This window comes from Odontomachus brunneus, unplaced genomic scaffold, assembly GCF_010583005.1.
Source record: "Odontomachus brunneus isolate Ranch 3 - 2012 unplaced genomic scaffold, Obru_v1 Obru_scaffold_206, whole genome shotgun sequence".
NCBI lineage: Eukaryota > Metazoa > Arthropoda > Insecta > Hymenoptera > Formicidae > Odontomachus > Odontomachus brunneus.
The window spans coordinates 262,741-277,203 of NW_022639656.1; the positions used below are offsets into that span (position 1 = coordinate 262,741).

A 14,463-nucleotide genomic window follows, 5' to 3' on the forward strand; every position below is an offset into this window, starting at 1 on the left:
CCGCCGACTTCAGCGGTTGAGATCTTGGGGCGGCGGAACCCAGGCCTCCACCGCTGTCTGCTGCCTCCTTTTTTCTCCTTTCTTTTTCTCTATGCTCTTCCGATCGACTCTGATTCACTCTGTTCAGGGTCGTCCGGAATTCCACACCCGTGCGCCCGTCGCCGCGGGAGGAGAGGGTCGACGGTTGTCGCCGCCGGGCTCGTGCAACTCCGACCCCCAGCGTCAGCTGAGCGTATTTTAAAGCTCTCCACCCTGATATTCATCATCTTCAGTTGTTGTAGCCCCGGTGTGGGTTCATTTGACTCCCGCCGCGGCTGACCTTCTTTCCCTCTCTGCAGGAGGTGCCTTGCGTCTTGTCACCCCCTCAGCGGAAGGGGAGGAGGCTGCTAATGACAACAGCCCTGCCATCGCGAAGGAGTATGTCGGAGATATATCACTACTGGTGGTGGCAACGACTTGCGGTTCCTCCAGGTGGCTAGCCTTTTCCTGGCTGCGGTTAGCTCCGCTTTAGGCGCAGGTTTTCCTGCTGGAGGGATATATTCCTCTGTCGCAGGAGAACTGGATCTTCCTAGAGTCTCTATATACAGAGACTGGCTACTGACCGTTTATGCTCTTATTGGCTGTATTCAATTTTTGTAATAAATACCATTGGTACCATGGCGGTACTAATTAAAAGTAGGACAAAAAAGAGACAAATTTAAACAGAGAAAGGATATTATAAATGACGGAATATTTATAATCATAGATATTTAATTATCATAACAGTCAGTTTATTATTGTAATAATCATTTATAAACTTAATGATTTAAAAATTATTAGGTGTACAACTTTGCTTCCGCCCTTTTCCTATAGATGACTTTAGCGGTAAGTGGTGGTCGAAATAAATAGATCATAGACGTCATACAATAAACTTGGACATCTGTCAACATAAGAAACATTAGTCGATTTGTGTCTGCATCATAAAGTTATTCTCGATTGAAAATGTCAGTTTACGAGCTAAATTTTCGTCATTTGCGGGAGGTTTTAATTTTCTGCTTCAATATGAAGAAATCTGCGGCTGAGGCTCATCGAATACTCTCAAATATTTATGGTGAGGCCGCTATTAGTGAAAGAACGTGTCGTGAGTGGTTTCAAGAACGGTGATTTTGACGTCGAAGACCGGCATAGCGGTGGAAGAGAGAAGGTTTTCGAAGATGCAGAATTGGAGGCATTATTTGATCAAGACTCGTGTCAAAATCAAGAAGAATTGGCACGATCATTGGGAGTGACTCAACAAGCCATTTCAAAACGCCTCAAAGCCATGGGAATGATTCAGAAGCAAGGAAATTGGGTGCCGTACGAATTGAAACCGAGAGATGTTGAACGGCGTTTGTTTGCTTGTGAACAGCTGCTTGAAAGGCAAAGATGGAAGGGATTTCTGCATCGCATTGTGACTGGGGACGAAAAATGGGTTCATTACGATAACCCCAAGCGCAGAAAATCATGGGGAGTTCCCGGCCATGCTTCCACGTCGACGGCCAAACCGAATATTCACGGCTCCAAGGTCATGCTCTGTATTTGGTGGGACTAGCTCGGCGTAGTGTATTATGAGCTGTTAAAACCGACTGAAACAATCACAGGCGATCGGTATCGAACGCAATTGATGCGTTTGAGCCGAGTATTGAAAGACAAACGGTCGCAATACAACGAGAGTCACGATAAAGTGATTTTGCAGCATGACAATGCTCGACCCCATGTTGCGAAAGTGGTCAAGACATACTTGGAAACGTTGAAATGGGAAGTCCTACCCCACCTGCCATATTCTCCAGACGTAGCTCCCTCTGACTATCACTTGTTTCGATCAATGGCACACGGCCTGGCTGACCAGCACTTCCGGTCTTATGAAGAAGTAAAAAATTGGATCGATTCGTGGATCACCTCAAAAGATGACCAGTTTTTTCGACGCGGAATTCGTACACTGCCTGAAAGATGAGAGAAAGTAGTGGCCAGCGACAATACTTTGAATCATAAATGTATAACCAGTTTTTTACAATAAAGCCTCGAATTTCGGAAAAAAAACGGCGGAAGCAAAGTTGTACATCTAATATAATAAAATATTTTTTCATTAAGTATTTTCGAATTAAAAGGCTTCAAAGTTACAATATTGTTGCCATTAGCATTGGTACCCAAGGTGTTCTACCGACGGCTGAAACCTTTTGAATGTTGTTCAAGACCATGACCTTAACAACATTTGTCGAAGTCAAGGCGATTGGAGGGTGTTCCTAATATTTTCATTTCTTCAAATTTTACAGTGAAAACAAAAATAATAATTTAAAATCACGGGGGAACATGTAGAGTCCGATTGACTCTAAAGGATCATATGAAGGTCACAATGCTTCGTCGGAGCCACAAAGAAGCATACGTGTGAAATCCCACTAATAAATTTCTTTAATAATCATAGCATTGTTCACCGGAAATTGTTCAATAAAACACAAAATATTAGTTTAATCATCCAAATTTATTTTGTCGTCTTCAAAATAGGCCCCATTATATGCGATACACTTATGTCAACGAATAATCCAGTCGTTGAAACACTCCTTATAAGCACTTTCCAGTATGGTTTGCAGCTCCTTCTCCGAATTTTGTTTTATGGTTTCAGTAGACTCAAAACATCTTCCACGAAATGGTAATTTGAGTTTGGGGAACAGGAGAAAGTCACACGGGCCATATCTAGCGAATACAGTGCTTGGTCGATGACATTCATTGAGTTTTTGGTCAAAAATTCGCGTACAAGGGTCGATGTGTGAGACGACGCATTATCGTGGTGCAAAATCCAAGAATTGTTCTTCCACAAATCTGGCTTTTTCTGGCAAACATTCTCTCTCAAGCGCCTCATAACGTTCAGATAATATTGTTTGTTGACTTTTTGCCCCTTTGTCGATGTTTTCGTCAGTCGAAGATATTGAAGCTTGATTTATAATGTGCTTCTTGTTTGCTTCTTGTTTCTTTTTCTTTATCTCTTTCTGACTCACACTTTAAGCTTTAAGCTTGAAAAAGACAGAAGACAAGAAACAGAACGCAAAGAACATATTGTAGATCAAGCTTGAAGATCGACTGGAACAAATCTTCAACTATTTCTCGGCCTTCTTTGAATGCTTTATATCACTCGTATGCTCGTGTTTTCGATAAAACTAATTCACTGTAGGTCTTCTATAACATTTTCAACAACTCAGCCCAAGAAATTTTGTTTACAACATTTGAGGCACGCTCTTTGTTCGATATTTTTATCCATTTTATAAATTACAGAGTACACTTGAGGTCAACTAACAAAACCAATAACTGTAAACAAACTGGTTGACAAATAGCGTCAAAACTCAACGTGACAATTAGGTATATTAGTACTAACTTACAGCAAAAAATTTATTTTCATACCTTATATGCGGGCTTTTGAAATGAACAATTCCCGGTATTTATTTGACAGAATGTATGACTCGTTTCATTTCGCATTTCGTAATTCGTGCCATCTCTTTGTTGAATGCATCACACGGTGTTTATATGAAACTCACAAAGTTTTTAATACACATATTATACAGGGTCCCACAACTGGTAGAACACCTGTTAGAGGTAGATAGGGGATACCATTTGGAACTGAAAGTTCCTCTTCTATTTTTGGATCCGATAATTAGTTAACGAGATATTAATTAATTAAGTCTGCCAATTCCTTAGCGCCCTGAGTGAACGCTCAGGGACGTAAGACGCCGTGGACTCCTCAAGAACCTTACTTGTCTGTTTTTTTCCTCTTTTTGTACACATACACTAAAATCATTCACGATATTCAATCATCGCCATACAGAAAATATTAAGGTCACCCACGCACTCGAACGAAACATACCACACATGCCCTTCCCTTCCGGCACATAAAGTGCAATCACTTCGCTCACTCACATTAAGAACATTCAAATTATCCATGCATTCATAACCGCACACAAAAACATCCATACATCACCCCCACACATTGAAAACTTGCCACCCCCTAGCCCCGGTCAGGCATCCGCACATCCACTCACTCACTCATCCATATTTATTCCTCTGTGATACAAAAAAGGGGAGAAAAACAGATAAACAGAACCTCTGAGGAGTCCACAACGCTCTACGGCCCTGAGCGCTCACACGGGGCGCTAAGGGATTGGCAGACTTAATTAATTTGTAACGCTCCAAAAAGGGATCGTTGCGAGCAGGAAAACATAACAACACGCAACAAGAACGCGGAAACGCGCAAAAACGCGCAAAAACGCACGTGTAAACAAATCGCCGAACATCCGCGATACACAGCGAATCAAACGAGATTCGCAAATATAAAGCGCAGCGAATTCAGATTGAGATCAGAATCCGATCCGCTCTCGAAATACCGATTTCTAGAGAGATCCGAACCTCCGATACCGAGTAAGATTACTAAAACATCTTTTTGAATACCGTTCCTGGTGGACTTTCATTCGCGAATACGCGACAGGAGTTACTCCGCCGTCCACTCACGAATACGTAACATCGACATTGCTCCAAATACCGTTCCTGGCAGATTCCCATTCGCGAAGACGTGACAGAAGTCACTCCGCCGTCGGCTCACGAATACGTGGCGCCGACACGGAGCTAAATACCGTAATTCGTAGAGTTCCAAGGCTATCGAAGGTCCTGGAAACCATTCGCAGAAAGGGCGCTTTAACGCAACCTTCCCATCGTTGCACCGGATCTCGACTCGCCTTAACACGAGCGAGATCACACCGGCATTGAATTGCAACGTGCGAACTCATCTCCGTATTAACGAAGCACCGCTCCGTTGCAGCGCAGCTTCGCTACCGTATTGTATTGATCCGCGACAGGATCATACTGTCATCGACTCGCAAGGACGTGAGTCGATCTCCGTACCTCTAAAGACCGCACTCAGAAAGCGAGAGCGGACTTATTCCGTGACTGCGGCGCATCGACGCGTCCGCAAGTTTGTATTCTTTGCATCCGCGATCTCGTATAAACGAGCAGGGTTCATTCGAGAAATCAGGCAGCCGAAGCCCACGAAGGCTCCACTCCGGCAGACGGATTGCTTAAGCGGCCTCCGCCTGCGATCACCGTATCCACGATTATCTAAAGAAACCGTTGCATACGAGAAATTGCCATAGGGGCAATTTACCGAACGCAGCTAAGCTGCAAGACCACGTCCCGCGAAAGATATTGTCAACCGGCATTTAAAGAGAATAGAAGTGAAACGACAACAGACGGATTCACGTCGAAAGAAGCAACGCGACAACAATACCGACCGCGTTCCGCGCACCGCTCACAACACCTTGTGAGCCATCGCCGAAACCAAACATCAGATAAGCGTATACACAATCGACCGAAAACCAATGGCGTCAACATAAAAAATATAATTTAATGTATAGCAGCACTTTATTTTAAATATACGACCAAGTTTATTTTTGAGTCCACTATTTCAAAATTATTCCTCCTCCTACGAACCCGAACCGGCGAATGTATTATAATTCGGCACGCGAGACATTGCGGTTACAAATTAATATCTCATTAACTAATTGTCGGATCCAAAAATGGAAGAAGAACTTTCAGTTCCAAATTTCACTCCCTACCTACCCTTAATGGGTGTTCTACCAGTTGTAGGACACTCTGTATATGTGTATCCCACATATCATGTCATTTTAGAAATATTAAATTCTTTTAAAATTGCTATTGCTTCACTATATATTACTGTACATTCTTGTATGTTCTATTTGTGTAACTATCATACAGAAAATATTACATTCATAAAAAACAATTAGAAAAAAATCGAATTTAGCTAAACTTACTCCACGATGATACATCGTACTATGTACAACATTGGATAATTGTTGCTTTTCTCGTAGAATAAACCCTATATTAATTTAAATAATCCTTATATTTTTTCTCATGAGGAATATAGTATGATATTTTATAATATATTGAGGTGAAATATGGATGAAATTTACTTACTATGCTTGCATAATTTAAATTGTCTGAAATAGGATAATTTAAGCTATTTTAGTCATACGTATGTAGTATTTCTTGCTTCTCAAAGCTATCGCATCAACAAAGTCCACGTTTCTGAATAAAAACACGTGGGCAACAGTTTGCTCGCGAACAACATTGTTATAATGATAGTGGCCATCAAGCATATATTGTCCACGCTATATCGAACAAACGATACACTTAATAAAATGTATTTTACTATTCGGGCATACCAACGAATCTCCGATTTATTTATTCTACTATAGGTCTGTTGGCCTATTAATCCTGTCATCAACCACTACCTTTCTACTTCCGGACCGGGAAGCATATGTGTAAGTAAAATAGGAAGAACGTTAATAAATATTTTATACTCTTTACAATGATACTTAAGTTTTTCGAAAAAGTTAGAATTTTAATTCACTTCCGCACACACGCACATGCACACATACATACGCGCATACATACATTCTATTTTTGTATATCTGATATTTCTTAAGAAAAAATTAAAAGATAAAGATATGGGAAAAATTGAGGATATAATATCACATAAAAATGATTTAATTTTTTCATCTATCTTTCTTCCATTCTTTCGTTCTCCCCTTCTTTCTCTTCTTCTTTTATGTTGACACATGATATAGATGTTCTTTTTTGCGGTTTTGTATGTGTGCATCTTTTCTGCTGTTTCTACCCATCGAGACTTGTCTTTTTCCAGTTTCTTTTTCTGGTGCACTTTTTCTTGACATAGTTTTAGTTTCTACATCTACCGCATTCATTGGTGCTTATTTTCATTTTTCCTAGGATTAACCTACAAGTTGTCAGAACTTCTGGAAGCTGTTGGTCTATTAATTCTTTGTTTGATGACGCATACGTCCTTTCATCTACTCCAACGGATAATTTCGGGAAATCGGAACTTTGTTGCTGGAGGAAGATCTAATGTGGAATCTGTTTTTGTCTGCAATTGCCTTTGTCGGCGAGTGATTATACGACAGTCTGCATCTGTCTGCTGTGTATCAGGTACGTCAATGAGATCGTCAACAAGTGTCGTTATGAGCAATTAAAAAATATTGGCCTTTAACAAATTCATAAATACATATTATCACTATTATCAAATTGGCTTTTACAAGTAAGAAGTCAGCGGATAAATCTGGAGTCTGCTTTTAGAGTATATACGGAAGTGTATCACTGTTTTTGCAGGACTGTTGGAAGACAGAAGAAAATTCTAATCTTTGAATATAATAGATATTACAAAAGCCATCTTAGATACGTTCTCTGAGAACAGAAAGCGAATTGAACTCACTTATGTTGGTGCTAAAGAGGCACATGAATTTGAAATCATCTGACTTATATTCTATGTTTCTATCGTTTCTTCTTTCTCTGTACCTAAGATCCGGATCTCGTGTAGTTCTACTTTTGACGTGCCTAAATACAAGTTTCTTTTATCGTCTCTAAAAAGATATCGTTTATAGATTTGCTATTCTTCAGGTTACTCTTTAGGATGATATAAATAGAGTTGTTAAACTCGGACTGTGGATTAAAAATAAGTAAGGTTTCATACACACACAAAAATGGACTAAAAGATTGTTACCAATTCTCCGAATATGGAGAAAATTAAAATTCATCTGGAATTAGCTGAAGTGGGACTAGAGGTTGTTGAGAATATTAAAATTGATCTACGGCTTATCATTCGGAATTCCTGTAGGTATGACTCCTAAGGACATGTAATGAACTTATTATTCATAACCTGGATGAAGATACAAATATTGAGCGACTAATGTACTAATGTACATCGAGTGTTTTGGAATTCTTTCCTTTAACACACCAGTGGTTACTTTGCGTATAATTTAATTTATAATTTCACTAACCACGTCCGTACACCGCAATGTTTTAGATATTCCAATTTTGGTTATCTTGCAAAAGATTATAAATCTTCTTCTTGTAGCCATTGTTCTTAAGCTCATAAAACTAAGAACTATTGTAATAAAGTCTGCTTTAGAAATACAATACTTACTTGCGGGTGCCGGTATTTCACGCTGCTGATGCTATTCATTCAGCTTCTGCTGCAAGGAAGTGTCTGATTTTTGACAAACGTATACGGAACAAGATTATTAATACTAATTAGAGAAAGTAGTCAAAAGCTATATAGCTATAAGCCTCCTAAAGCGATATATCTCTATATCACATATATTAAATGTTGTATTTTATCGAAACTAATATAAACGTAATTTGTTTTATCAGTTGTCATGAAAAATTCATAATTAGTATATTTCTTGTTCTTTTATCTGCTAAATTAGCAAATATCGAGTTTTCGAAATTCGCAAATTTTATTTCTATGATTTTTATTGATGAATTACGTAGACTAAACAGCGACCGTAAAAAAAAGTTGTTATAAAAATATAATTATCTAAAAAAAAATTACTTTGATAGTATTTGTAAAAACGTTGTTACAAAAATATAATTATCTGAAAAAAACTTAATGAATAACAAAAAATAAAAAAAAAATAATAAACTTCGCAAAAATTTAAAACAATATTATAAAAAAGACGTGAAATCACTAAAAAGGCCATGTATATAGGACATCCTACGCATTCAACAATATTTGTAATAAATTTACCTCTAAAAAAATTTACTGTAATAGTGTTCACAAAAAACGTTATTACAAAAATATAATTAGCTGAAAAAACTTTAATAAATAACACTGTAAAAAATATAATAGACTTTGCAAAAATTTAAAACAATATTATAAAAAAATCATGAAATCACGAAAGAGTCCATGTATACAGGACATCCTGCGCTTTTGCTGCATTGTTTTTTAACTACAGAATTAACCAATTCACTAATTTAGAGTCGTAAGTTACCGCGAATTCCGACGCAGTAATAACATTTAACAATATTTGTAATAAATGTACAGACATAATAATTTATTTCCACTAGAAAGTAGCAATCGCAGGCGAATTTATACTCAATTTGAGCTAAAAACTTGAGCTAAGTGCTCAGCAGCATACTTGGCATGCCCATTTGCGGCATAATGTAATGCATACCTAATTTTTAATGTACACTGTAAGATAAATACATATCATAATTACATGACTAAATTGTTACGTCATTAATATATTTTCTTAAATCCTTTCACACGTTATTGTTTAAGACAAATATCAAATATCTTCAAAAAAATTTTTTATTCTGATATCTTAACATCAATGTTTTAATCGAAACGCTTGCAAAATATAAAATTAGATGAAAGACCAATGCATAGACTAACGTTATATGAAATACGTTTATAGTATTCAATCTTTTTGAAACATTTGTTGATATCATCGCTATTGACTTACAAATACAGAAGAAGGATTTGTATGACAAGGTTCACAGATATTTCGTGCATCATTTTCTAAAAGAAATTTAGCTTAAAGTAAACATAATACTCAGTACCAAATTTAACAAGACACGTTTACGCGTAACTCGATATCAAAGAATTAATTAATGAATAATTAAACATTAATTTTTTACGTAATTAACTTTTGAATAATGTAAATGAGACTTGAAATTATAATAAAATATTGCAATATATCTCAAATATTAGGTCTATAACTTGAAACCCGTTTTTTAGCGATAAATAGCTGTAGCTTTGACAATCGTCAACTGTAATGGTTTATTAAAGTTTTTTTTTCAGATAATTATATTTTTGTAACAACGTTCTCACGAATACTATCAAAGTAATTTTTTTTAGATAATTATATTTTTGTAACAATAATTAAGATAATTATATTTTTTTACGAACACTATTACAATACATTTTTTTTTTAGAGAGAGGAATAATATAATATACTTAGCGTTTTTTTTACATCTCTGATGTTTTTTTTGAACGGATCTCACATGTTTTTTCAAAGTTTATATTTTCTTACCAATATAATATTTTTTTTTTAATCTATTGTTACGTCCCGAGGTACTTGCAACGTTCTCTCATTATACTCTCAAAAATCTCCAAATTTTCCCCTCATGCTACTCTTTATTATAGCAACCCTCTTCCCCCCGCCCCTCCCTCCCCTATCCGTCGCCTGATTCTATCGAATGTGACTACATTGTTAACTATTAGTTATGCGCAAAATAGGAAATAAACAATTTCAAACATCCGATATAAGACTATATCGACATATAAGATTTCCAGAGTCAAATTTAAGTCTGTGTCTTATCACCGTGCGAATATGAAGCCCAACGACTTTCCAATTTCTTGATGTATTGCGTCTTTTTGTAACACTATTTGCTGATGAGCTTTGCGTTTTATAAAGAGATGCCACAGACTGCTAAATCGATTTCTGAACGAGTCATAGCACGTTTGCTAGTTGTGAACGTTGAGCATTAATATCCTAACATGGTTTATAACAATGGGGCTTTGTTTGTGAGAAATTATAGTATAAAGTTTGGATCGCGGGACTGTATCACACGTATAGCTAAAGTTGCGGCTATCTTTCAGCGAGACAGCGTAGCTGAACAGACGAAGGCTCCCACGTCGAACAATTTTGAGGTGGCAGCAAGCGTTCGAATCCCGACGACGAGTTGTCCGTATGCGGTGTTTTTCTTTTTCTTACCCTAGAATATATAATTAATGTTCTTCGAATATAATACATTTGTTTTGCATATGTCTTTCATTTTTATGCTATTAATCAGGAGTAAAATTAGGGAAGTGTCAGGTTTGTTTCACGCGAACACGAATATAGACACATAATTTATATTGCTTACAATTAAATATATTTTTAGTACATATAAAAATATTATTGGTGATGATGATAAATAGTGAAAGTGATTGTATGTGCATCATATTACCTCGAATGCCCAAATGTATACTTGTATCGCTTGTAAATAAATCAGGATAGTTGTAAATTCTCGTTATCATACTTTTAACTTGCCTATAAAAACAAACATTGCACAGCAGGTAGATTGCTGTACATTTCAGCGATATTATTTGCAAGTTATATGTTGACTTATATTTTGCAAACATTTGTATATGGTTTATTGTTGTTTCTTATCTAACTAATTCCTGATTAATAGCATAAAAACAAAAGATATACGCTAAACGAATGCATTATATTCGAAAAATATTAATTACATGCCCTAAGGTAAGAAAAAAAAAACAGGCACACGGACAACTCGTCGTCGGGATTCGACATGGGAGCTTCAGTCTAAAGTCCCTATAAGTAAGAATCTGGCCAATTGGGGCAGAATTTTCATTGGCTCCAGGCAGTTTTGAAGCAAAATAGCGGAACCAATCACATTCCCGTTTTGAATAGCATAAGAGTGCGATTATTCCTGAGAACGGACATCCTCTTTGTATAATGAAGTATTGCAGATTTACATAATGAATAAGACGGGTCACAGGTAGATTTTAAAGATAGAAAATGGGTATAAATTGACGATAGGTTTTTAATATTAATTAATATTTATTGTTGTATAATTTTATAATAATAATGTTACAATTATATTATATACATACATAATATTATTTTACAATAAAATGCCTTGCCATAGTTGTGCTGCTGTGTACACGTGATTTTAATCGGTTTTTCTGGCATTCTATCTTAATTCTAAATCGAATAAAACGTCGCATTATTATATTGAAGATATTGTGACAGTCTTTCAGTGTACGACATTCTACATGTTTCATTTTCGCAGTAAAGAATTGTACTAAGTCGTAGGTAACATTTTTTAAATAAGGTATATGTCATCGAAAAATAATTTCCATCGTATGAAAGTAACGAAAAGTTTCATTATTTACGAAAAATAATGTCTGTGTTCTGTAACATCTAAGAAATACAAATTTAGAAAAGTTTACAGTAGGGTCATATGTTTTTGATCCTGAAGATTCGACACAATTATTACAAACTATATTAGTGTTACAAATTCTAGACAAAATATAACCGCTTACGTGATACAATGAGTTCATTTCGTAATTATTAAGATTAATAACCCTGTTTTCAGCTTCAATTGGAATTACAAGTTCCTCCTTGTGTATAACTTGAATTACATTTGTTTTAGGTCGTTTTTTTAATGATAAATGATAAGGTACCGTCATCTTGTTCATAATTTGTATCTTGTAACGCTTGTAAATATTAAGACACACTTAAAATCTTTAAACTGTGCTTGAATTGTAAAGAGTTTGGTATGGGAAATTTTTTCTGATGTTTGAGAACAAATTTTCCACACAGTCTTGTGTAAACCGTCCTCTCAATACATATAAGTATCTTCGATCATCCATTAAATACTTTGTAAGTTCAATAAATGATTGTGTCGTTATCATAATACCCGCTTGCACAGGTTTGGCGTCGTTACTAATATGTATATCTCTAAATAAATTAATAACTGACTGTAAAAACTGTATTTGTTTATTAAAAGTATTAATAGACTTTTCATTGTTCGCGTTTTTTACTAAAGCGACTAATAGAGTTCGCGAAGTAATTAACGTAAACCATTTTGATACTATTTCGATAAATACAGCCGTTGTGTTAAAATCATTATTTTTTTGTTCATCTGCTAAAAAAATTTAATGCACTGCTAACATCTCTATTTATCATACTGGTTGCTTTGTTAACTTGCATCTTATTAAAATTTGTTAGGGTGAGAACATCTTTATTTAATTTTGGTGCAAGTTTGAAGAACAAGTTTTCTTGTTCATTTACTAATTCTTCTAAATGAGCAAACTGAACAACACTAGACGACAAATTATAGGCTTCTACAACTTGATGTGGTAACATGATAATTTTGTTATTAATTAGAGCTGCTCTAAGATTTTTAATTAGATGCGGACTATCAGCAAAAAAGAATAATTTGCGTTTCTTATCTACTGGGTGAGCGACAGAGTTGTTAATAGTAGAATATTTGTTAGCGGAAATATTTGAAAAAGCTCTCCACATTGCCCGATTTACTCCTCCCATATTCGATGTTACGCTATGAACGTGGAAACCTATACATTAGGCTTTTTCAATAATTTGTTCAATTATAGGTTTTAAGTATGCACCATTGTAGCTATCACCAGTATAATAGTAAGCGATTATTTGCTTCCATCGTGTAAATATACATGCAAGCATGCAAACCAAACCATGCGTACAAGTTTTTCTCCTGTTATAGAAAACTGAGAAATAAGATGAAAAGAAAGCATAGTAAAAAGACAAATACATAGCATCAATCATATATCTGTTTCTCTAATAGAGCTCACTGACAACTTTAACTTTTGTCAATTAAACTATATACTGTTTACTTTTTACACGTTCACGCTGGATCTGAAAATACATGACTGATATCTAGCTTACCAATCTTTTCCTCCAGGATAAATCAGTGAAACATTTCATTGTACTTCATTGAATTTATCAATAAAATTATTTACTTTTCACGCTAGAGGACACGATTCATGATTGATGTCCAGAAATTACACCTACACATGCATTGAAAGACGAAAACTTTATACAAAATAATTAGCATATAGTCAAGTTTACATATTAGCATATAGTTAAGTTTATCACGGCTATCGGGAATACCCAGATAGCACGATGAATTCTTTAAGTGTTCCTAAGTTTTTCTCCTTTCCTGAAATTGTACTTTCCTAGGAATTCGTGGAAGAATATTATAAGAATGATTTAGGAAGTTACATGCACCATGATTGGAGTTCCTCAGAACTTCTTAGAATATTCATATAGAATTACTTCACAACTCAAAAAGATTTCTTTGGATTTAATAAATTTTATTGTATCCACATGAAAGAAAGATCAGAAACTTTGGCCGGGGGTGTTGCTCTTGTGTGTATCTGTAGATGTCCACTTTTAATGCCATATGAGATGAAAAACATCAGACTCGGCTGGGATCGAACTCGGGTCTTCCGCTTGCCAGACAACCGCTCTTTTTACTGAGCTATTTAAGACTTCATGTTTGTGACATCTATATACCTAGTGAAAAATGATTCGTTGATTGACGTCAAAGTGATATCAAATTGACGTCGGTTTGACGATTTCAACGTCTATTTGATGTCATTTTGACGTCAACCAACGAATCATTTTTCGCTGGGTACTATATTGTTAAAACTGTTATAACTGTTATCCTGTTATATATACTGTTCTAACTGAGCTTCAAATGTAAGTAAAGCGCACTTTCAAATATGTAATTCAAAATTCAAAAATAAATGGCTTTCAAGTAATGGAATTGAGTTTGTTAGAACTATATATGGATTTTAGAAACATGAATACAAACTTAAGGATAAAATATACTTCGCATAAATATATTTATTATTGATACAGGTGAAAATTTTATATATCAAAAGTTATTTTAACACCAATTCCCTCTCTTTATCCTATTATATAAAACTATATAATTAATTCCACAAAATATAAATAACTGTGAACAACAATAAATTAAACAATTTATATGTAAATATGTAAATTAATTATTATAAACTCACTGGCATGTACTGAATATAAG

The 14,463-nt window shown here is 35.5% G+C and overlaps 1 protein-coding gene across 10 annotated transcripts in view; it reads left to right on the forward strand.

Moving 5' to 3' along the window:
- LOC116852195 (transmembrane protein 8B-like) overlaps positions 1-14,463 on the forward strand; it is a 213,237-nt gene that overhangs the window by 139,667 nt on the left and 59,107 nt on the right. For 3 of the 10 annotated variants that reach the window (XM_032832285.1, XM_032832286.1, XM_032832289.1), the window contains exons 2-3: positions 6,273-6,338; positions 6,805-7,020. The exons of 5 other annotated variants lie outside the window; for them this stretch is intronic. The gene's annotated coding sequence lies outside the window, so the exon portion shown is untranslated. Of the gene's footprint in view, positions 1-6,272; positions 6,339-6,804; positions 7,021-7,200; positions 7,702-14,463 lie in introns of all 10 variants that reach the window. 2 more of the 10 variants (XM_032832287.1, XM_032832288.1) reach the window with 2 other exon arrangements.